General features: G+C 39.1%; 1 protein-coding gene and 1 long non-coding RNA gene across 2 annotated transcripts in view; one reads left to right on the forward strand and one right to left on the reverse strand.

Moving 5' to 3' along the window:
• LOC140188759 (uncharacterized) overlaps window positions 1-575 on the forward strand; it is a 29,834-nt gene extending 29,259 nt beyond the window's left edge. Inside the window, exon 3 of the long non-coding RNA XR_011883381.1 lies at window positions 123-575. This is a non-coding gene — a long non-coding RNA (uncharacterized lncRNA). The remainder of the gene's footprint in view (window positions 1-122) is intronic.
• Window positions 1-24,396, reverse strand: part of ssu72 (SSU72 homolog, RNA polymerase II CTD phosphatase) — an 81,703-nt gene that overhangs the window by 28,315 nt on the left and 28,992 nt on the right. The window lies entirely within an intron of this gene.

Consider the following 24,396-nt stretch of genomic DNA (forward strand, 5'->3'; position numbering starts at 1 on the left):
AACCAGGCTCATGGGTCAGAAAGGCCTGTTACCATCCTGAATCTCCAAAATAATATTTTGTCTTTCTATGAAGGTTGGTTACCATATAGGGTGATTTTTTTTTTGTGTTTACCAACTTACAGACAAAATTGCCTTGTGTCTGGAAAATTGAAACCTTTCATTACTGGAGTGTGGCCTGCAAAGATGTAGCTGAGAAACAAAATCAAAACTGTTTCACCAGAACTGCATTGAAATGTAGCAAAGGAATGTATACTTGAATGGTCTGTTCCAGTTCCTACTTGGTGAAGAAGATGGCAATTGGCAGAACACCAATGTGAATCACACTGTGAAGCTTCTCCTCATCTCTTCTCTTGTAACCCAAATGTGAAAAATACAGATGTGAAGCATCTAAAATATGCCTGATTTGTAAGACTCTGAAACACCTTCAATGTGGCACAACCAACAGAGTGCTCAAGGATCTTGGACAAGCATGCAACTATTCACAAGAGCTATTTGTCTTGTGGACAAGTGCATCAGAAACTCCGCAGAGTACTGAATAAATGCACAAATGAATAATAGTATATATTGGAATTAAAATGAACTACAAACCACTTACATGTGTGGAGTGGTTACTTGATTTTTCTAAGCAGTTCAGCAGTCCTGCTGCAGGTGGTCATGGTACTGTCTTCTGTTTCATCCATGAAGATGTCTGTTTTCTTCAGGCACTTGATAAGCCTTTAAGATTCAATTTATCCAGTCACCTTTAGATTATGTTCTTGGAAAAAATTAAGCATTAATCCAGCTCCTATATAGAAAACTTACTTATGAGATGGTTCCCCGGTATTGACTCATCTCTGAACTGCTCAGAGAACAATATATTAGTGCTCAATTTTTCATAACCCTATCGGAAGAGATACAACCCTACTTTTAGTGTTAAATTGATTGGGAAATTATTCAAATGAGGTAAAATTAATTATCCTTTAATACGAAATCATGATCTTGAGATTGCTAGAAATAAACATGCAGTTAGATAGTTTCAGCCAAAATCAGCATGATATTATAAAATGTTACATTAGCCCTGGGTACTTGAACTATAAATAAGATTTTCCCCACATGCAGTGCTAAATGCCAGGCATCACTAATAACAAGTGCTCAAACAGTTTTTATGCAAGTTAGCTTTTGAGACAAATAAATCCAATAAGTATCAGGATGATTTTAAAGATTTAGAACTACTAGGCAGTAGTTGGATGTATTCTATTATATAAATTTCTACCTTCCTACCTAGCCTTTTCTAAACCCCAAATAATTACCATTTCCACCATAGATGTTATAATTATATCACAGGAGATCAGTCAATATACCACAATTTTCACTAAAATAGATTTTTCCATAGTATGAGAAACATGTATTTTTTTTTACCCTATTCAGGACAACAATCTACTTAAGAAATAAGTCAACATTTTCCAGGTCAAAATATATCCTCCATATATTCAGTCATTTGCAGAAAATGTAGGGGTTAAGCATGCATTTAGAACTACTGAACAATAAGATTTCTTGTCTAATGCCGTAGCACCAAATGTCTTTTACTGTTTCCACACGCCCCACCCCACCTAGAGAGTGGAATACAGGAAACATCAGAACTCGAAGGGGCACAAAAAAATTTTTAAAAAGGATCCAAGTCAACTCCTCACCAGGAGTGAAACTGACAGCAAATCTTAAACCATGAGGAAGTCCAGATAACCAAGCTCTTACTTTTCACCTTTTCCCATCAATTAAAATTGTAACGTGCATCAACTATTTCCCACTGAACACTGGCATATTTCTAAAAAACTGCAAGGGCCAAGATGCAATATACCTGATGTAAAATGTCACAGTCCAGGTGCAGATGCATGACTATTGGGCAATTATTGCATGTTTCAGGTAGAAATGGAGGCCTGGGCTAAGTCCAGCAGAGCTGCTCAAAGCTACAGTTGTTTAGATTATTAGGAAGTTCCTATACAATTGACTACTAACACTCCAAGGAAATAACTTTGAGGGGAACACTATTCATTGCCACAGATTATTTAAAAAAATAAAACCACTATTTTTCACATTAGTTCTCCACACTACCTTTAGCTATTAATGGAAATTAGGTTTTAAAAGTCAATTTTATTTAATCCTTTCCATGAAAACTATCTGGCAGTTAACTTAATAATGACATCTTCCATTTGGAGCTATCTGAGCCTTCTGGCACTGCTCAGAGTATCAGAATAATTCATTGCAAGATCACTGGAACAAATCAGCAAAATTTTTTAGCTTGGATTGCAAAGGCATTCTTTTTGAACTTATTTGATCCTAAGTCCAAGAATAATATCTCAACCCATGTTTGACATTAAATTGTCCCAAACTTTAAATGTTCATACTTTAGGTGTGTTTTGATGTTGTACAGACCACATATTGTACCCTGCTTGGATCTGCTCCATTCCAACAATACAAAAAGCCAAGTCAAACTTGAATAGCACATATAGCTATTGTCTGCAACACACCTGAAAACTGTTAGTTCTGCCAATTTTTGAATAATTTATTCGAATGAATACCATTTTACTGCCTAGCAGCCTTAAATGACAAGACTTGCAAAATCGAGCATTTAAAACTGATGCAGATTCTGGCAATTAATGAACAATAGAAAACTGTCATACCTTGCACCTGCGTTGAATACCTGCCAGTATAAAAATAACTGAATATCTGTGTGTTGTATCAGCCATTCAAGAGACCATTTCCTTTTCAAAGAGAAATTTTTATTTGGTTTTTTAAAAGTTCACTACATGCATATACAACACAGTTCAATACCTATCACTTCTAATTCTCCCTAAAATCTTATCTGGAGCTCACTTATCACCTCTGTTTCTTTATCTTTTATTCTCTCTGATTGGAGGAGATAGTGTTGGTGGGGGGGGACTTAAGGTTTAAAGAAAACTTTAGCATTTGTGTGCAAAACTCCTTGTATCCTGAAGATAGGGAACAATAAACTGAAGCTTATGAAATCAAAGTTGAAAGATATAAAAGGACTGATCAAATTTATACTGAAGTGCAGGTGATGGACTTTATTAATAGAATATTTGTACCAAATGTCTGTAAACGCTCGTGTCTCTCTGGAACACTTTTACGTACCAATGAGAAAGACAACTGGCTACTCAGATTTATGATCGACATCCTTTGGAGAACATTACAAACTCATTCCTTTCTCAGCTCGTCCTTTTTGATAGCAGTTATGGTATAAGTGTTTTAGGTTCAATCTCCATCATAGGACTTAACCTCAGTCTGGGGTAGCATTTCATTAAAGCAACATGTTCATGGTACTTTGCAAGTTATTATCAAAAGGCAGAGTACTGATGTACCCAAGCCAATACAAAAGATGAATTTTTTCACTTTGGAGCAGTTTGTGCAATACTTCTGGCACAGAAAATCTGCTCGTTTGCATTACACAGTTATGCAATACGAATGATACAATTTCACTAGCATTCAGTGGAGCTTTCTGATGCAGAAGTACAATAATTTAACCAAATGAAAATCTGAATTTCAAACTGACGTCACAGTGCAATGATGCACAATATGACATGCTGTCTTTCGGATGAGAAGTTACACCAGAGATCTGTCTGTCCCCTGAATAGCCACAACAACAGCACTATTTCAAATGACGTGAAATAGCTTGAAAAGTGAGGATCTATCTTCAGTGCCCTGGGCAATAGAGTCAGTCATCTAGCATGGAAACAGGCCCCTCAGCCTACCACATCTATACTATCAATTACACATATTCATCCCATTTACTTGCTTTCTGCACCTTGGTCATTCAAGTGCTCAGAAGTTTTATTTTAAAATGCCAAGAGACTGCTTGTGTCTCTACCACCTTCTGCGATCATGCCAGATTACAATCACCTCCTGGATGAAAAAAATCCTCCATTCCTCTCCAATTTATTCCTTGCGTTAAACATATGCCATGGCTTCAGATGTCCCTATGGGCATGACTTCTCACTACCAAACCATGTTTCACAAAAATTTGAAAATTTCTATGCTTCTACTGATATTGTCAGTATAGTTTCACAAAAAAATATTAAAAGCCATTACCATTCATGTGCAAATTGGCTGTTGATTCCCACATTACTGTGACATTTCAAAAGTACTTGGGGCATCTAATGCTGTGAAATAAACAAATGCCAATTTTTTTTAATATCCCCATTTCAACAGCTATTCTGCAGTCTTTGAACAGCTAAAAGGTAGATCACCAATCACTAGCATGTCTAGTAAGACAATCTAAATCCTACTGGCAGATTTAACACCATAATGAAAATCACAATGATGACTTCAAAATATTGAACTGAATGAAGTTATCCAAAGTCTCAATCCGCAGCACTGCATTGCCAATACTCTGTGCTCAGCACAGTTAAGGTTGAAAACTGCTTTGATTACCTTAGCTTGAGGTTAATTTTTCACTGCTCTGAAAACGAAATGACCTATTCTGAACACAAGTAACAAATACACCTCTCTACTTAATTAAATGACATCAGTTTCTCCTACATCGATGACAAGTTTATCAAGAACTGTTTAACAGACTTACGTACAGTGACATTTTCAATGTACTGCAATGTCACTTTGTAAATACAGTGCATTCTGGTTAATCAGGAGACATCAGGACTAGTACATTTTGGACCAATTAAGTGGCTGCCCCAATCAGTCAAAGTTTCACGGAAAGTTAAAAAGTTATTAAAAAATATACTGAGTAGCAAATTATGTATTTAAGTGAGATATAGAACAAACTAGAACACCACCAATACTACTACAGTGTTATAAAACTTAGTTCCTAATACTTATCTACGGAGGAATTCATCCACGTCACATTCTTTTGACTGTAAATGAACAAAATCAATGTAGACACCTCCTGCAGGTAATGGGCTGCCTTCAGACAATGCTGTCGATGATCGCCTCCTCCAAATCTTCATTTTCGTTGTAACATTCAAGATAGTTGTTGATACCTTTAATTCCTAACAAAATATTGAAATAATTTCATTTCCACTCCTGGCCATTTCTGGCATCTCCATCCCTGAATGCTAGAAACTGCAGTGAGCAAAACAATTCTGAGTTGTCTTACTACCTATTTCTCATAAACCATGACAAAAATCGCTGCTTTTTGAAGACAAACTGACTCTATTTAAAAGCTGTTCACCCGAAACATGGTGTAGAGTCTAAAAGCCACAAGTGCACATGACTGATAGTTGTTAGAAACTGCTCAGCAACAGTTTCTTGCCCTAATTAAGCATCATAGTGTCCCAAATAAAAGAGAATATTGGCTATTTTCTCGATTTAGTTTTTGTTCTTTAAGAGTTGTCTCAAATAAGCAGCCACCCCAATTAATCAATGTCCTAACTGAATCCACTGTATTAAAAGTATATTTTACAGAGATCAAAAAATTACAAACCCAAAATTCAACTTTAATGCCTTGGTCCTCCAACCATCCGAAAAAGTTTCTGGATATGATGGCATGCCATCTCTCCGAGTCCTTCCCAAATTTCCAAGCAAAATAAGGAGTGCTCATGATTTGCTGGTGAACAAGGGACTAGGGAAGGAAAAGGGAAAAAGTTCAAAACATCTACACCACACTCTTATACTGGATAAGATCAAACACTGTGAAGCTTCACCGTTCTAAGCCTGTTGTACAAGTCTTAATTTATACATTAAAAATTGGATCCCACTGTTTTGTCAACTAACCACTTTTTCTCGAGAGGCAAAGGAATCAAAAGTTAGGCTGCTTATGTCACGTCATCTTCCAGTAAAAAAAATTCACAAACCAAAGACTTATTCCATGCCCAACACTCTGCAGTTTATTATCCAGTACTAAGTGGCTAGCTTGACACCCAGTATATTACTTTAAATATTCATTCCCTCAGCCCCAGACACTACAAAATATAAGTCTGCTGATGACACAACAATTGTAGGCCGTATCTCGGGTAATGATGAGTTTGAGTACAGAGAGGAAATTAAGAACCCAGAGGCATGGTGTGAAGACGACAACCTACCCCTCAACGTCAGCAAGATGAAGGAATTGGTTGTTGACTTCAGAAGGAGTAGCGGACCACACGACCCAATTTACATTGGTGGTGCGCAAGTGGAACAGGTCAAAAGTTTTAAGTTCCTCAGGGTCAATATCACAAATGACCTGACTTGGTCCAACCAAGCACAGTCCACTGCCAAGAAGGCCCAACAGCGCCTTTACTTCCTGAGAAAACTAAAGAAATTTGGCCTGTCCCCTAAAACCCTCACTATTTTTTATAGATGCACCGTAGAAAGCATTCTTCTAGGGTGAATCACAACCTGGTATGGAAGTTGTCCTGTCCAAGACCAGAAGAAGCTGCAGAAGATCGTGAACACGGCACAGCACATCACACAAACCAATCTTCCGTCCTTAGACTCACTTTACACCGTACAGTGTCGGAGCAGTGCTGCCAGGATAATCAAGGACACAACCCACCCGGCCAACACACTTTTCGTCCCTCTTCCCTCTGGGAGAAGGCTCAGGAGCTTGAAGATTCATATGGCCAGATTTGGGAACAGCTTCTTTCCAACTATGATAAGACTGCTGAACGGGTCCTGACCCGGATCTGGGCCGTACCCTCCAAATATCCGGACGTGCATCTTGGTTTTTTTGCACTACCTTACTTTCCATTTTTCTATTTTCTAATTATGATTTATAATTTAAATTTTAATATTTACTATAAATTTGTAATCCAGGGAGCGAGAAGCGCAGAATCAAATACCGCTATGATGATTGTACGTTCTAGTAGCAATTGTTTAGTGACAATAAAGTATAAAGTATACACTGCAATTACTCAATTAAGCTATTGCAACAATACCTCCCAAATTTAAAACTTCCATAACCAAAGGCAGCCAACGCCTAGGAACACTACCACTTATAGGGCACCCCAATTCTTCAAATCATTCTTTCACTGAGCATTGCAAGATCATCTTTATCACAACTTTCAGACTACTGCTGTTCAAAGCGGATAGCTCACCACCACCACTTTCAATAAGGGATGAACAATATTGGCCTTTTTAGTAACTAACAATCCACAAAATACAAAGGCAAAATCTTCAAGACCTCATTTTTTAACATTTCCTCTGCATGTCAAAAACTAATGCACATCAGTTTAAAGTGATGAAATTTGCTCAGAAATTTTTAAGTGTCTATCATTTACCTTCCACAAACACAACAGTACCAATAAACTTTGAACTAACAATGTTGATGCTCAGCTGCACTACTGTATAAAGTTAATGTTTGGAAGGGCTAAAACCTCAGACAAACCTTCAGCTATACCAAAACAAGCAAAGCTGTATCAGACTCCTAATACAGGACAAGACCCCAGGATGTCGACAATTTCTTTTCTAGATACTGCTCAACCCAGCTGTCCTCTAGCATGTTGTTTGTTGCTCCAGATACCAGTATCCGCAGTCTCAAACTCTGTAAGAGTCATGCATTGAGTTTTTAAATGGGTGGAGCTTTTCAAACTTTGACAGCAAAGAGCAGATTTCTTGGATACAAATGAGTTACATGAACAATTAAACTATCTAGATTTTCTGTTTTAGTCTATGGCTTGCCGATACTGTTCTTTCAATGATGACTGTCATTCTTAGAGCACTGAGTTCCGAATCATTGGGCGTTTTCTCATTAGAACTTTTATAATGTGAAGTTCTCTACTAGATATCTTGACAGTTAACTGGATAGTAAACAGCTTGAATTTATTTTTTTATTGAGATACAGTGTGAATAGGTCCTTCTGGCCCCTTAACCTGCACCACTCAGCAACCCCTGATTTAACCCCAGCCTAATCACTGGACAATTTACAATGACCAATTAACCTATGAACTAGTAAATCTTTGGACTGAGGGGAAACCAGAGCACCCAGAGGAAACCCATGAAATCACAGGGAGAACATACAAACTCCTTACGGACAGCAGTGGGAATTTAAACCAGGTCGCTGGTACTGTAATGCTTTATGCTAATCACTATGCTACTGTGCCGCCCTGCCCAGTTTGTCTTCAAATTTATTCACCATGGATTTCAATTATCAAATACAATACACTGTGCAAATTGACAAATTGTCCATGAAGAATTGCTTTGAACTTGGGTTTCTTCAAAATTTTCTTCCTGCCCTTGGGGAAACTTGTGTCTGCAATAAAAATGTGGTAATGCTCATATACTAGTTTCAGAGACCAAGTTATTGTAGCATAAAGACCAATGACTCTCATATATGCATGAAAATTCCCTCACTACAGAATGAAATGTCTGCTTTATACAAGTAGAGCTTCAGAGACATGTCAACTAGTTCTGATCAAGTTAGGGGAAAAAATTTTTATGGATTAAACAGACATGACTGTATCCTACTGAAGGGTCTTGGCCTGAAACAGCAACTGATAATTCCTCTCCATAGATACTGCCTGACCTGCTGCGTTCCTCCAACATTTTGTGTTTGACTATCAATCTATTCTGGATGTCAGGTGCACCGAGAATTCTAAAAGCATTTAACTACTCTTGATAGATCAAGAACTGCAACCTTGATATCTAATTCCATCCCCTGGGTTCTCTACCACTCAGACTTTTCCCATTAGTGTTCCGGATTCAATTTTACCTATCCCAATATGGCCATCAGATCACCAACAATGGCTACTTTAACCATTTACCCACATAGGTATCAAAATGCTTGATCAAGCCAATTAAAACAATCAGATTTCAAACTATCATGCTGCCACCCCAAGCTGTCCCAGTAAACACGTTGTTCTATGCAGACCAGAGTTTAAATTCAAATTACACACTCAGTTTTATTACTTCCATCAGAAGTTATATAAACTCACCAATGAAATCAATAAGGAGGTATCAAGATTCAGTATATTAAAACTGCAGCTTTCATCCCCATCTTTGCAGCATCTCTTTCCCCTTTCCCTTCAGGTAAAAATCTAAATTGCCGTAATATCCTACATTAGAAACTAAACTTTCTAAAGAGAACAAGATGAGTTTTAAAGTAAGGCTATTAAGAAATTAGTATAGGGTCAAGACAAAGACATCAAAGATTCTAATGGGACATAGAACAGTACATCATACAGGAACAGGTCCTTTGGCCCACAGTATCTGCACAACCATGATGCAAAATTAAACTAACCCCATTGGTCTGTTCTGCACCCTCACCAAAGCCTCCACATCCTTCTTGTAATGTGGCAATGATAGTTCAAGATGACCCAACCAGTTGTTCTTTATTATATACAGCTGCAAATTGACTTTGTAGTCAATGATCCAACCAATGAAGACATGTATGTAGTACACTTTCTTCAGTTGTGTTGTAACTTTCAGGGGGCAACACATGTGCATGCAAGCCAAGATCTCACTGTACATCAATGCCCTTAAGGGTCCACCATTTTATAGTATGCTTCTCTTACATTTGACCTCCTGAAGTCTAATACTTCATACTTATATGGATTAACTTGTCCAGACCTTTAAACAAAGAATTTTGTGCAGGATAAATTTAAAATTGAACCCCAATTCTCACCTCACACCTAAATAAAATCTCTGGTGTGAAAAGTTCAAGATACTTAATGATTTTGGTGGGCCCATGCAAAAGACATTAAAATAGAAATTAATAGTGACTGAAGGAAATGATATCTAGCACTCTACTGATACCCTATTCGGATACTAATTGTTTGTAATCTTAGGAAATCAGTTAGCAGAGGCCCAAATGGGCCAGGCCAACCAAGCTAATTCCATTTGTCCGAGTCTGGTCCTTATCCTTTCTCTTCCATCTGTCTGTAAAAATAACTTTATAAAGTTGCCACTGCACCTGCCTCAACTCTTTCTCTCGCAACTCACTCCATATACATGGTGGTTGTCCATCATGTCTGATGATGACAGGAAACCCGTGTGGGAGCTGTTAAAGTGGAAAAGCCATTTCACTGGGGCAGTTCCACTCTATCGACCTCAGAAGTCTGGGTAGAGTGGCACAAACAAGCATTACAAACTGGGATTTTGGTTGCAGTGGATTACCATGATGTCTTCTGTGCCTTGTCATGCCTTTCCCTCTCCACGGAGCGCTGCAGTATCACTTTCCTAGCCATTGGATCTCATTGTAGATTTTATCTGCCCAGTCCACCGGAGCAGACTTTGCATGCTAGGACGGGCGTGTTCTATCTCACTCAGGTCGAGTCCACCAATTACCTTCACCTGGTTTAAGCTGCTTGTCAAAGCGGTATACCGAAGTGTGACCGCTGTTGCATGCAAACAGCTACTTGGAGCCACAGGTGAGCCACAGCTGAGTGTCCAGTGGGGCTCAAATGAGAGTGAGTGCGCTGCCCCAGAATGGACACAAGAAACCCCTTCACCAGAGGTGCACCAGAAGTTTCTATCTTTCCATTTTCTCATCTTTCTGCTCTCACTTTAAACCTAAGCCCTTTAGTTCTTGATTCTCTAATCCTGGGGAAAAGACCAAGTACATTTACCCTATAGAATCCCTTCATGATTTTATACACCCTGTAAAGTTATCTCAAAGAAAAGGGTCTTAGCTGTTGAACCTCTCCCTATAACTCAGTCCCTCAAGTCCTGGCAAGAGCCTTGCAAGTCTTTCCTACTCTCTTTCCAGTTTAATAAAACTGGATTCACCCCCAGCAGAAATTCAATTAATATACGCTTTAATACGCAATGATTACAGTCCTTGAATAAAGCTTTTGAGACAAGGATCTTAAACAGGCTGGTTTTAGGTCAAATTGGGTTCAGAATAACATAATTAGGTAATTAGGGCAACAATGCCATGTGCATTGATCTAAGAGAGCAATGGTGTGACTAACATCCTTCCAGTGAATTTGGAGCATTTTCCAGAAGCAGCATTAGTGTCATCTTTCAGAATAGGAAAGGTAGGGCAGGGATTAGCACTGCCTGGCAGACCATGAGTTTTGTGCCAGGTCTGAGGCATCGGTGAGAGGTCTGCACTAACAACTCAGAGGCACAAATTCAAATCCTATCCAGGCAACTTAAAATTTCAATTTCAATCTGGATATTAAAAAAGCTAGACCTTGCTATTCTCAGACTGTAAAAACCTGGTTCACTAACGCTCTTCAGAGAAAGACATTTCCCATCCTTAAAAGATCTATATGCAACTCCACAGCCTGGGCAATGGAGTTTACTTTTAACTTTCCTCTGAAATATTCTACTATCCCACTGTTGCACCAGAACTGTTAAAGCAGAAAAAAAGACAACACCACTATTGCACAAGACAGGCAAGATAAAGTTACTCCAGCCTAGTCCTCCTCATAGACACATAGGGACTGGTAACCTAGTTGGAATTACTGACCGATAGACTAGTTAAGCAACAGCCTGACATACTTGTACTTGCAGAATCATACTTAAAAGATAGTGCAGGCTCCATAATCTGAGAATGACCCACCCAAAGTGGCAGATCAATCACAAAAGGGGTGGGGGGGGGGGGTGCAATGGCATGCAAACAGGAGGGATGAGTCCTGGGAAATAAACCATTGACTCCATTGAGTCTCATGGAATCAACCAGACATTGAAACTTCCTCCCAAGTAGCATGCACAAAATGCTGGAGGAACTCAGGTCAGGCAACATGTACGGAAAGAAATAAAACAAGTCAACATTTTGAGCCAAGACCCTTCATCAGGGTTGGAAAGAAAGAGGGAAGAAGCCACAATAAGGTCAGGGGTAGGAAGGAGTTCAAGCTGGAAGGTGATAAGTAAAGGCAGGTGAAGGGAAGGTAGGTGGGTGGGGGAGAGTGAAGTCAGAAGCTGGGAGGTGATGGGTGGAAAAGGTAAAGGGCTGGAGGAGGAGGAATCTGAGAGGAGAGTGGAGAATGGGAGAAAGGGAAGGAGGTGATAAGCAGATGAGAAGGGGTATGAGAGCAAGAACTGGAAATGAAAAGTGAGAGAAGGGTAGAGGGGAAAATTACTGGGTGAAGAAATTTATGTTTATGTCATCAGGTTGGAGGCTACCCAGACAGAATATGAGTTGTTGCTCCTCCAGTCTGAGAGAGGCCCTCATTGCAGCAGTAGAGGAAAGAGCGGAACTGGGAACTCTCCCCTTGGCAGATCAATCACAAAAGGGGGGATGCAATGATGTGCAAACAGGAGAGAGGAGTCCTCTCAGTTCCAACCTCTTCTCTCTCCTCAATGCAAAGGTACTGAATGTACTCTGACTGGGGTAACTTCCTGGGGAATATGGCTACCAGACTGGGTCTGTGCACCAGGAGTGAGTTAAACATGAAGGATATACTTATGTGCCCAATATATCTGCACCAGATGGAAGTGCCAAGATATAATATCATTGAACAGTCCTTGTAGAAACAAATTCCTACCTTCACACTAAATACAGCTTCCATCACTTCTGAATACATTCACAACAGATGCAAAACTCAAAACTGGGCATCGACTGGTCATGGAGTATCAGCAGCGTTAGAATTAAGCAACTACAAGATTTAACTGCTACAATCAACCCAAAGAATAAATCATAGTTCTTTAAGTGCAGACAGGCATACCTAAAAATGAGATGCCAATATAACACAGTTATGCTAAGGAGTAATCACAGATTCAACAGCTCAGAATAAAGCTCCATAATCCTGCTGCACCTAGCTGTAAATTGTGGCAGATAATAAACTTTAAATGAAAGGGCCTCCAAGAATATCCTATCTCTGTTAGCAAGTTCTCGTCCCTCCCACTTTAACTAATTTAATTCATGTGATAGGCTCTCAATAACTTAATCACTAATGCTCAGTTTGTATTTAACCAAGACCACATCGCATACTTGCTTCAAACAGTAAATTCCAGGACGTGCAGAGAAAACAGCTGTCCTTGACATCAAGACTGTATTTAACCAATTGTGCAATCAACTGGGAAAAAAAAAGGAAATTGCCTTTTAAACTCACAAGAGCGTAGGCCATCAACTTTTTGCTGATGTTTCTGTAGCAGGCAATTTCTTTTTTACGAGGTCGAGTTGCTAACTCGACGCTCAACCCAGCACGGATGAAAAACGTGCCTGGGGAGCCAGCTGGGTTCGAACTCAGGAGCCTTCACTCCGAAGTCCGGTGTTGATGCCACTACGCCACCAGCCGGCCGCAATCAACTAGCCCCAATAAAATTAAAGTCCGTACAAAAGTCAGTGCAGTCGGTTAGGGTCATAACTTGTACAAATGTAGGTAGGCAACTGAAGTTGTTGGAGGTCAATCATGAAAACTCCATATCACCGGTGGAATTACTCAGGCAGTACCACTGGCCCGATGAACTTCCTATCATTAACGTCAAAAGGCATCAGGAATGTTTGCTGATGATTGCCCGTTCAATTCCATTCAGAACTCTTCTGTAAATGAAGCAGACCAAGTCTGTGTGAATCAATACCTGGATAACATTCATAAGGTCACAAGTTAACGTGCAGGCCAGAAAATGGCCATCTACAACAAGAGTCTAATAATCAACTCTTAACATTTTACAGAATTACCCCAACAGAAGAAATCACTGATCATGAACAACTGGGTCAGCCACAATTAATTCAGTGGTCAGGTATCTGTTACCAAATGACTCAGCTCTTAAAATCCCAATCGCATGACTACCTCTAAAGTATTCCCTGAGCAAAATACTCCGCTTCTCTGGATGTGTGCCTCAAACAAGATTCAAGCGTTTAACCGCATTCCTGGGAAGAAAGAAAAAGCAGCCCTCGATTGATAACCCACCCATCACCCTGAACATTCACCATGTCCACAGTGGTTGAATGCATCCAACTAGGACAAGTACACTGCAGTTCCTCATCGAGGCTACAACTGCATCATCCACTAATCCCTGAAGTACCGAAAGGTGTAAGGACACTATGCATATAGGAACATCACCATCACATTGCTCTCTACATTATACCACCACTGTGACTTTGTATTATGTTGCTGCTTCTTCACCATTGCCTAACCCATAGCATTGCTGGAGTATCTTTACGGAATGGACAGTAGAGGTTCAAGATGCTCCCCACCAAGAGCAAGCAGGGGTGGGTCATGTATACAGGTCTTGCCAATAACACTCATTCTGTTGACACTCTTGTTTGGGTCAGAATGCTGGTGCACGACAAAGAGCAACCTTGCCAAGCTGTCGTCATCCCACACCATGAACCTCTGGAAGATCCTCCATATTTTCTGGCCAAGAAAGATCCGAGATCTCCAACCATGCCCGACTCCTCCCTTCAGTGTCACCAAGAGGACATGGCCACAATCATAATGAGGAAATGTTGGGAGATGGATTGGGCACATGATGAGGATTCCATCATCAAGACAGTACATCACCGAACCCCTGAAGGGCAGAAGAAACGTGGGAGACCAAAGGCAACTTGGCACCATACCACAGAAGCAGAAATGAGGATTTTGAACCACACCTGAGGCACAGTAGAGAAGATAGCCACAAGGACAGACAAAGCTGGAGGACCTGCAATGCTGCACTACGCACCAATGGCATTTTGGGCAGTAACGTAACAACACCCAGTTTCCAAAAAAAAAAGATTAAAAAGTAAAAGGCAACCTCAAATAATTTGAGTTCCTTCCTTTGTAACACTAATTATGTCACTAATGATCCTTGGTCTAGTTGAATAACATCCTTGAAAGAATGCAGTTGGTAATCATTTTTGCACTTGAAAATAATGAACAAAACAGTGCAAAAGTAATGAACAACTCAAATGTTTAAAACGTTCAGTAAAATCAAAGAATTGATAATTTGGATAGGAAAAGGGGGTTTATAATTTTATCCATGAACCCAAAGAGTGACGTGCTATTAACACTCAAGATTAACACACTGAAATGGAACATTTACTGCAGATGATCTGCCCTAGACTTCTACTCCATTAAGAGCTCCAATTTTGAAGCTAAGCAGTCAAACTACTGTGAAGAACTAAGCTACGTTGTTGAAGAGACTGGCTGTTTATTGAAATTAGTGTTAAAAATAGCAATGCTTAAATTTTTTAAAGAGCAGTTAAAAGTTTAAAGGCAGTGATGAGGAAAATGACCTTATGGACGGCAGAACAGACTGAAAGAAGCAAATTCCTAGCATCTTTTCTATGCATAATTATGCTCCCAAAAATTACACCTATCAGTGTTTAATAAACATACCCAAATATTCAGTGCAATCTTCCATGCTTAGTTTTTTTAAGCCATTTGTTAAATCTGTGTTGAATAAAGTTATTAGTTGATATTTTGATTCATTTAATCCAGCATTAATGCAGATTGGTTTAATGGGTAAGAAATAACTTGGGTATCCCCCATAAAATCCTCAATACAAATAATCAAACAAATTGGACAAACCATCAGATAGAGATATAGTCAAGTCTTAGATATGATTTTTCTGCCATCCACTGCATTGGATGTAGTATCCAGAAGCAAGCAGAAATGTGATTTGTGCTAAAGGTGGTAACTTTAGAAACCTAAAAGGGCCAATAAACCAGTTTTGGGATTGGGTGAAGTGAATGGGAAGGGAATGCATATCAAGTAGATAGTCACGCTTTGAAGCATTTATAGAAGGTTGCAAGAAGAAAAAAAATCACCGAGAGGATTTGGAAGCACATTGTAAATCAGAACTTTAAATTCAATGAGTTTGCAATCAAGAAAATAAGGTTAAAACTGAAGAGTAAAATATGAAATTAGCTGTAAAATCCTAGATAATTTTGGAATTTGTCAAAGTAGGAGCTTGAACAATAAAATAATGAGGAAAGCCAAGCACAATGACAGGTACATTGAAAGGTCAAACAGCCGGAAAGGGCAGTCAGAGCAATGGACTGGATGTAGGATTTGAATACAAACTGAAGAACAAATAGAAAATGTGACTTTACACCAGTTTCCCTGGACAGCATCCCCATTAATGAGCTCCTTTAGCAAAGTGTGACTTTTTTGCATGCCTGATACTAGATCATATCACTTTCATAACAAACACTAGATTGCTGAAATAAATGCTAAATCTGTTATGTGAAGAGATTACCAAATTGTGGGGCTTGGAGGAAGAATTAAAGGATATGTTCAAAATCTCTGTGGAACAAATGCTACATGTCCAATAACCATTGGGATTTGCTGCACACAACCACTCAAAGTGGAGAAGAAACATTCAAGGATGGTATTGGGAACAAGTACCGTGCATCCAGGGCCCAAACACTATATAAACAGAAGTGTGTCAACTCACAAACTACCCAGCCGTGCATCTCAGTCACATCCTGCCTCTTCTGGGGATAGCATGTGGTTCGCATATTGACCTATCACCTCTCAGAGATCAAGTGTCAACCTCAGTCCCAAAGGACTCTGCTAATAAATGAGGAAATTTGAGTTATCTGAGAGATGAGAACCAGGCAGGCTAGCACAAATCCCATTTACAACTGAAGGAATTATTGGCTCATCCAAGACTGTAAATCAGAAAAGTAAAAAAATTAACATCACTGACATACACGAAAGGTGCTGCCACAAGCTATGGACTCCAGAAACAAAATTAAATAAGTAGGGCCCAAGGATGTATCTTGAGATGACCATGCTCAAAGACATCAGTAAATCCAAGATGTAACTCTGCAGTGGACTGCTTAACAAATGATGAACTGCAAGAATTTTCTAGCTTAATCTACACACCCCACGCACCCCTATGACACTCAAAATTTGATGCCCAATCTAGCATAATACTCTGCAATAAATGTTTGCTACCCAGAGTACTACCATTTTAGAAGACTAATCTAGAAACAGCACTCAAATCCCATAATAGTAGCAGGAGAATTTAAATTTACTTATAATTTTTTTCTTATAAAGATTTGAGCAATGAGGGCCATGGAAGCAGTTCACCGATTTGCCCTTATCTAATCTGGCTATGCCACTCCATAGTTATAATGTGCCTGACTTGTAACTGAAATGCCCCAAGGGCAATGAAGAAATGTGTAATTAAAGAGAATTCTGCCAGTGACACCTACATACAGGAAAGAAACACATAATTGACGATTGCTGGCTTTACCAGAGGTGTTGCCCTTCTGATAAATTAAGCCAAATCCTTCCATGTAAAACATGACACTTATGTAAACAGCAGAGTTGTGTCCTGATGATTTTCACCAGCTAATTGACACCACCCAAGCACATCAGCTAAAAAAAAACCAATCAAGGAGTGTTTGTGTAATGACCTGTAAAGTGCTGTCAAATGCCCAATGTAGTGTTTTAAATGCAACTAGTTTATATGTCAATGAGGAGGTAAAGAGAACTCTATGACACAAGAGCAGGCCATCCAAGCTCTTCAAGCCTACATTACCATTCATCATGGCTGATCTATTACCTCAGGACTATTTTCCACCACTATCCCCATATCCTTCAATTCCCTTACTACCCAAAATTCTGCTGATTCATTTAGAATGAACATAGCTGAGCCTTCACAGCTATTCAGGGTACAGAATTACAAAGGCTCACTACCAAGTTCAAAAAAACTTTCACCTCAGTTTGTGTAGCTTTTGTTCTAAGTGTGTACTTCTCACATCCCCAAGTCCCAAATACTTTCACCCAAAGTCTTTTAAGAATCTTATAACTTCTGATGATGTTCTAAAGTCAGGGATAATTAAATTCTTTCCTGCGCTCTATGAAAATACATTCTTGCCAGTTAAGACTAGGCTTAGTTTTGCCGGGAATATACAAGTGCAATACTGTCTACCCTTGTATTCAAATCTCTTGTAATGAAGCCTAACACATTATTTGCCTTCAAAATTACCTGCTGCATGCACAACCTAACCTTCATACACATGTGCAGAACCACCGACAAGCCTATTTGAACATCAGACCGCCCAACCTCTTACCATTCAATAAATACTCTGCTTCCTGTTACGTGCAAAGTGAATAATCACATTTTTTTCTCATTGCATTCTATCTATTCATTCAGCTGGCCCATACCATGTAATCGCAATTCATTCTTCTAAGTATGCTAATCATTCTCAATACCCTTAATAAAAATTCCCTAATACCCGAAATATTGCAAAGCCTGTTTGAGATGAATTTTCCTAATTAAAATACATAAAATCTTGGGAGAATTAGCAGTAAATAGACAACATCCAGCAAGCATAGCTTGAGGCATGAAGAAGACAAAGGGAAAAGAGAACAGCAAATATGATGCTTAGATCACTGGATATACCAAATATACCCAAGTCTTTAACGGCTAAAATAAATGAGAGAAGTACACAGAAAATATCAAGGTTCCCCACTAACAAATTGCAAGTTTAACCAAATTAGTCTTAATATAGTATATTTAAAGAACATTAGAAGAATAAAGTGGTTTTGAGGGAAATCTGGTGTTCATGATCTTAGCAACCAGAAAGGATGGCCACTAAGAAATGGACACATTTGGAGAATAGTGAAGAGATCAGGATTGAAACATCAACATTCAAATCAATTTTGAAATTAAGGATTTGAAGATGGCAAGATTGGGATTGGAAAAAAGGGTATGTTTTTAAAAACTGAAGCACTGCTTAATTTAAAGTCAGCTCAAGTGAACAAGCTCAGGGATGAAGGGTGAACAGGAGCTGGGAGTTAGAATTTTGGCAAATGTATTAATGAGGTATACCACACTCTTTAATCATCAGAAACAGGAAACGCACTGGAGTATTACTATATATTGAGAATAATAAAAATTGTGCAATAGTTGAAAGTTCAGAGACTAGCGACATACATGACTAAACTGCAAACAAAAACAGGGCAGATCCTATCAGACATTGCTCCCAAATGTATCAGAGAAATAAGAATGATTCCAATTTGAATCTGTAAAGATTGAAGCAACAAACTAAAATCAAAGTTTGTGTAACTTGAAAGGTCAATACTTATCTTCTCAACACTACATTAAACCACCATTTATGGGAAATTGCGACAGTGCCAGACTGCAGATTAGGGTTCTGACATATGCAGCAAGGAAAATGTAACTAACATGAAGAAATAATCTGATTGTGCCCTCCTCAAGCTACCTATTCCAGACACATCTGCTTAAAACAACACCGAAAGAGACTGCACGGCCATCATGGGAACTAAGATAAAAACATAGCTAGATTATCTTTGTCACATGTACATCGAAACATACACTAGCTGCTATGCTATCATGCTACCCATCCACAAGATCGCTCAAAGGACAAATTACACTGCAATAAGAAAAACATTTGAAGAAATGGAATAGCACAAAATTAGACAAATTAATGTGTGGGCCATCAGCTGGACACCATCACAATATGTAACCTCAGTCTGGTGAAGTCTTCATCAAGGTGACCAAGTCACTTTTGAAGAAATAGGTGCAGAATCTTTAACAATTGAATTGCTCATTACAAATCATGATTTGATAGCTGTTTAGTTATGTTGAAAGACTGCTTCTATTTAGCATGCACAGTATTATGTATGGTTTGACTCTGGCTGTTATGTAGAGACTTTGTAAAGTATGAGTCAGAAAACAGTGAAATAGTCTCTTGCCTGACTGAATGTAACAACGCATATTACAATCAACAATTCAAAACACTGCGTAATCAAACATTAACTATCAAAGCAAGACTGTAGAGCAAAATATCTACAGGATATACTGCAGCAAGAACTCCACCCTTCATGAAAGGCACATATTTCAGTGACACTACAAATGATATCTGGAACTTCCCAGACAAGGCACAAACAGAAAGCTCCGTTGTGCCTTCACCACAAAGACTACAGTGATTCCAGATGGTGCCCATCATCAAGAACTGTCACCTTTGCTGGTAGCTTCCACATCAGAAATAAAAGTCTGCTAATGCTGCCTAACTTGCTGGATTTCCTAGTACTGCGAAGAAGGCTGCCTAAGGCCAAGACGAAGCACACTGATCATATATGGAATTCAGAAAGTATTCCAATGACTTGACTGAGTGGGGGCAGGGGAGGAGGGGAAAGTGGGGAAATAAATGCCTTTTGTCATTCAATTTAGATAACAAATCCAGTGACAGATATTAAGCAACAACATTCTGTATCTGGTTTGTATATCCAAATGAGATTTATTAAGTAAGAAAGCTTCCCTCATTGCTTTAGTTAATTAAACTGAGTTATTAAGACATTACTGGCTCCAGATCTGGGTCACTAAGATTTGGAACCAAGAGCTCTAGATATATAACATAAACAGTATGACTGGTCTCCCATTGCTGAGGTTCTGCTGATGTTAAATCAAATGATTTTACTTGATCAAGTTTACAAGTATCAGAAATTACATCACATGGAACATTACTGCAGGTTCCACAAAGTGTCAGCATATTCAGAAACAAAGGGAGATCTGATAGAAGTTTACAAGATTATGAGAGGCATAGACAGAGTGGACAGAGAGTATCTGTTTCCCAGGGTTGAAATCTCTAATACCAGAGGACATGCACTGAAAGTAAGGGGGGCGGGGTAGGTTCAAGGGAGACATCAGGAGTAAGTTTTTTTTAACTCAGAGTCATAGATGTCTGGAATGCACTGCCTAGTATGGTGGTAAAGACAAATACATTGGAGGCTTTTAAGAGATGTTTGGATAGACATATAAATGTAAGGAAGATGAAGGGATATGGACATGGTGTAGGTAGGAGGGATTAGTGCTTGGGAGTTTTTTTGATTTACTTTTTAGCTGGTTCGGCACAACACTGTGGGCTGAATGGCCTGTTCCCGAGCTGTACTTGGGATCTATAAATCAAAGGCTCTATTTTGGAATGCAAAGATGAAAACGAATTTCATTTTTCATCCTTGTTTAATTACAGGAAATTACACAATTTAAACCCCAGAAATACAAATTTCCAAACACTCCAAAAGGTGCCCTTAAGCTGCCTACAAAATATTCAGGGGCTGGTGACAATGCAGGAATTCTTACAGAAGCTTGATACAAAAATATAGACTAGTGTTCCATTAATCCTAGTCAGTTTACCTGATGTACTCTTTATGGTCTATTAAATGAGTACTTTTGTGAATTTCCAAATGGCAAAATCAGAAAGGTAATACCAAAGGAACCAATTACAAAAGTTCACTTGAAAGGCTTGTTAAAGGATTACAGAAGATTTGATGAAAAGGGTAAATGGATAACAAACACCCACGACTTCTTTAACGTTGTCCCGTATACTGAGAATCAAAAGCCATTACCAATTTGAAAGCATTCTTCAGGTCCTTGCACCTCAGCTTCCAGTAAATTCTCTTCCCTGTCAGTAGCTTTAAAAAAAATCAAAGACACAATGCAATTTTACTTCTAATTTGTCTACCTTAACACATCCCAACCTAGGTAGTTGTTTACACAAAAGCCCACAGCCAAAATTTTCTCAAGATTTAAAGGAGAACCCACAGTAAAGCTACATTACCATTGGAGCAGTTACAATTCCCAAAAAATATTTACACCATCGGGAAATTAACCTTCCAAAACTTTCCATGAGGAACTACTAGCGATTTATTCATTCTCCTCCTTAAGCAGGTTAATATTGGGCGCGTTAGTAGTGTAATGGTTAGCGTGATGTTATTACAACTTGGGGGCATTCCAGTGCTGTTCTGTAAAGAATGGAACGCGTGGGTTTCTCTGTGTCCTCCAGTTTCCTCCCACAGTCCAAAGACATACCGGTTAGGTTAACTGGTCATTATAAGTTGTCCTGTGAATAAGTTAGGGTTAATTGGGACTGTCAGGGGTTGCTAGAGTGATGTGGATTGAAGGGCTGCCTCTGTACCGAATCGCTAATTAAAATATCATTAACCACATTAAAACCTAGGACAAACATCAGGAGCTACACGAGATAGTCATTCAAATCCTTCACGAATTCTTTAACCAGTGAAGGATTTGAATATGGAATATGGAATTAACTACCTACCAAAGTCCAACATATGCTTAAAAATTCAGGTTAAAGTCCTGCCTGACTAACCCCACCCCTCAGTATTTTATCCAGCAGTTGTTTGTATTACTACACATGATATCTGCTCTTGTCCAATATACTGACTCACTTTCAAACAGATTAATAGAATGTTCGGCTTTGTTATATGAATGGTGATGGGCTGGAAAACACGAGCTCATGACTTCAGCCAATCCCTTTGAGACAAAACACAAAATAGATTTGGATGATAACACACACAAAATGCAGGAGGAACTCAGCAGGTGTATGGAAAGGAAAAAAGAATCGAAATTTCAGGCAAAGACCATTCATCAGTACTGGGAAGGAAGGGAGAAGAAACCAGTCCTGATGAAGGGTCTTGGCCCAAAATGCCGATTCCTTTCCATAGACTCAATCTGACCTGCTGATTTCCTTCAGCATTTTGTGTGTGTTACTCCATATGTGACAAGTTGGCCAAGGACAAAATTACACCCAACTTGTCACATATGGAGCAGCACAATATAGACCATCACAATATAGTTAATGTGAATACAGGCAGCCCTCAGAGTTTTGTTCTTGAGAATGTTCACAACTCAAAACGTTCATAAGTCAGTAAAGAACAGAGTGTGGAGGAAAGGATCACAGAAACAATGATGGAGCAGTGAGCACCTGTGGGAAGAACAGCCACATAAGGGAGTCTCACTGAGTTACTGGGCCTGCTGTGATCCCAGCAACATTTATCTTGACCCACCCCAATTACTCAGGCTCAATGTGGGAAGAGAAGGCACACAGATATGTCCCCTTTCCACATGACAGAGGATGCCTGCAATGCCACAGCAACAGGCAAATCCATCACCATCCACCCAGTCTCTCAAACACTTGTTCATGTGTACCATGTTCGTAAGTGAAGTGTTCATAAATTGGGGAGGGCCTGCAGTGGCAATGCACTTATGGAAAAAATACACAGATCGAACAGGTTAATAATAACTTTAGACAAGTAGTAGTTTGGGGACGTGTCAATAAAGCCTTGATTTGCTAAATGGTCTGCACAGCTGTTCTTTTTCAATAAATTACTTTGGAAATTTGAATGCAGATTTGAATACTCTCCTGTGGAGAATACTAGGGAGTACTTTCTTTCAAGATCAAACATTACTCTTGGAGAAAGCAAAAACATCACAGGGTATTACTTTTAAAGCAAGGGAGAGGCTTCTAACACAAATTCTAGTCATCACTGCATTATTGTTTGCTGGAACTTGCTGGGCACCCTCTTGCTTGTCCTCTTGTGGAAGTCTGACATCATAAGCCACTCATGCTGAAGTTGTGAAAGGTACCACAAATGCAAATATTCTTAATTCTACATAATGAATATTTCAGAATTAGAATCCATCCAAAGATTTTCAGAATGAACTGAGAACCTTGGAATATTTTCCATTAGATTCGCTGAAGTAAATGTTTTGTTGTGATAAAATAGCAACCAAAAATTACTAATAAAAAAAGAACAAAGCATAAAAAAATAGTAGTGACTCTAATGTTTTGATGCAAGTTAATACAATTAGAGTGCATGGAAAACCCAGGTTCAATTTATGCTCTGTTTCAACGACAATTTCCAAGGTGACCTGGTGCCCAAACACAGATTGAAAATAAAACTGCACAGCAGTCAAGTGTTAACCCTGATGTGAGATTATGACACTGGTAACTTATTTCTCACTCCTATACACAAACCCCACCCCATCTTTTATTTTCTCCTAAGCAACAAATGAGATTCAAGATTGTTTAATGTCATTTCCAGTACATGAATGCAAAGACAAATGAAATAATTAGTCCCGATCCAATGTAGCACAAAAATATCTCTAAGATAAATAACACAATAATAATTTTAAAGTCACAATATAAATACACAAGATAGCTTGTATACATAGACCGACTGCATGTCCCTAAAGTGTCGCTATGCATAGCGGCCTGTACACAAGGTGACTGACAGGAAATGATAAAGTGTAGTGGTGGTGTCGGGGTATGGACTGGTGAGTTAGTGGGTGGAGGTATTGATCAACCTTACCACTTCGGGAAAGTAACTATTTCTGAATCCAGTGCTCCTAGTGCATATGCTACGTAGCCTCCTCCTGATGGAGGTGGGGAAAACAGTCCATGAGCGGGGTGGATGGGATCCTTCATGATGTTACTGACCCTTTTTTCGTACCTTTCTGTATATGTGTCCTTTATGGCAGGTAGGCTGGGACCAGTGATGTATCGGCACTTGGGCATTGCATAAAACGGATACTGCCACATTTAGAACTCATTAGAATTAAGTCATGATTGTCAATAATACCACAGTAGAATAAGGTCATTGCAAATTGGTTAAATTACATGAGTGTCCAGAGGGCTCTGGTATTGATCTGGTGACATACACTCAAATTCTACCCAAGTAGCTGGAGAATTTAAGCCCTGGTTAGAAGCTAGTTTTCAGTAATAATGACCATAAAAACTTCTAGCATTGTGATAAAATTCCAATCTATTTACTTATTGAGATACAGTGCAGAGTAGGCCCTTCAGGATATCCCCCAACT

This window comes from Mobula birostris, chromosome 27 (assembly GCF_030028105.1).
Source record: "Mobula birostris isolate sMobBir1 chromosome 27, sMobBir1.hap1, whole genome shotgun sequence".
Taxonomy (NCBI): domain Eukaryota; kingdom Metazoa; phylum Chordata; class Chondrichthyes; order Myliobatiformes; family Myliobatidae; genus Mobula; species Mobula birostris.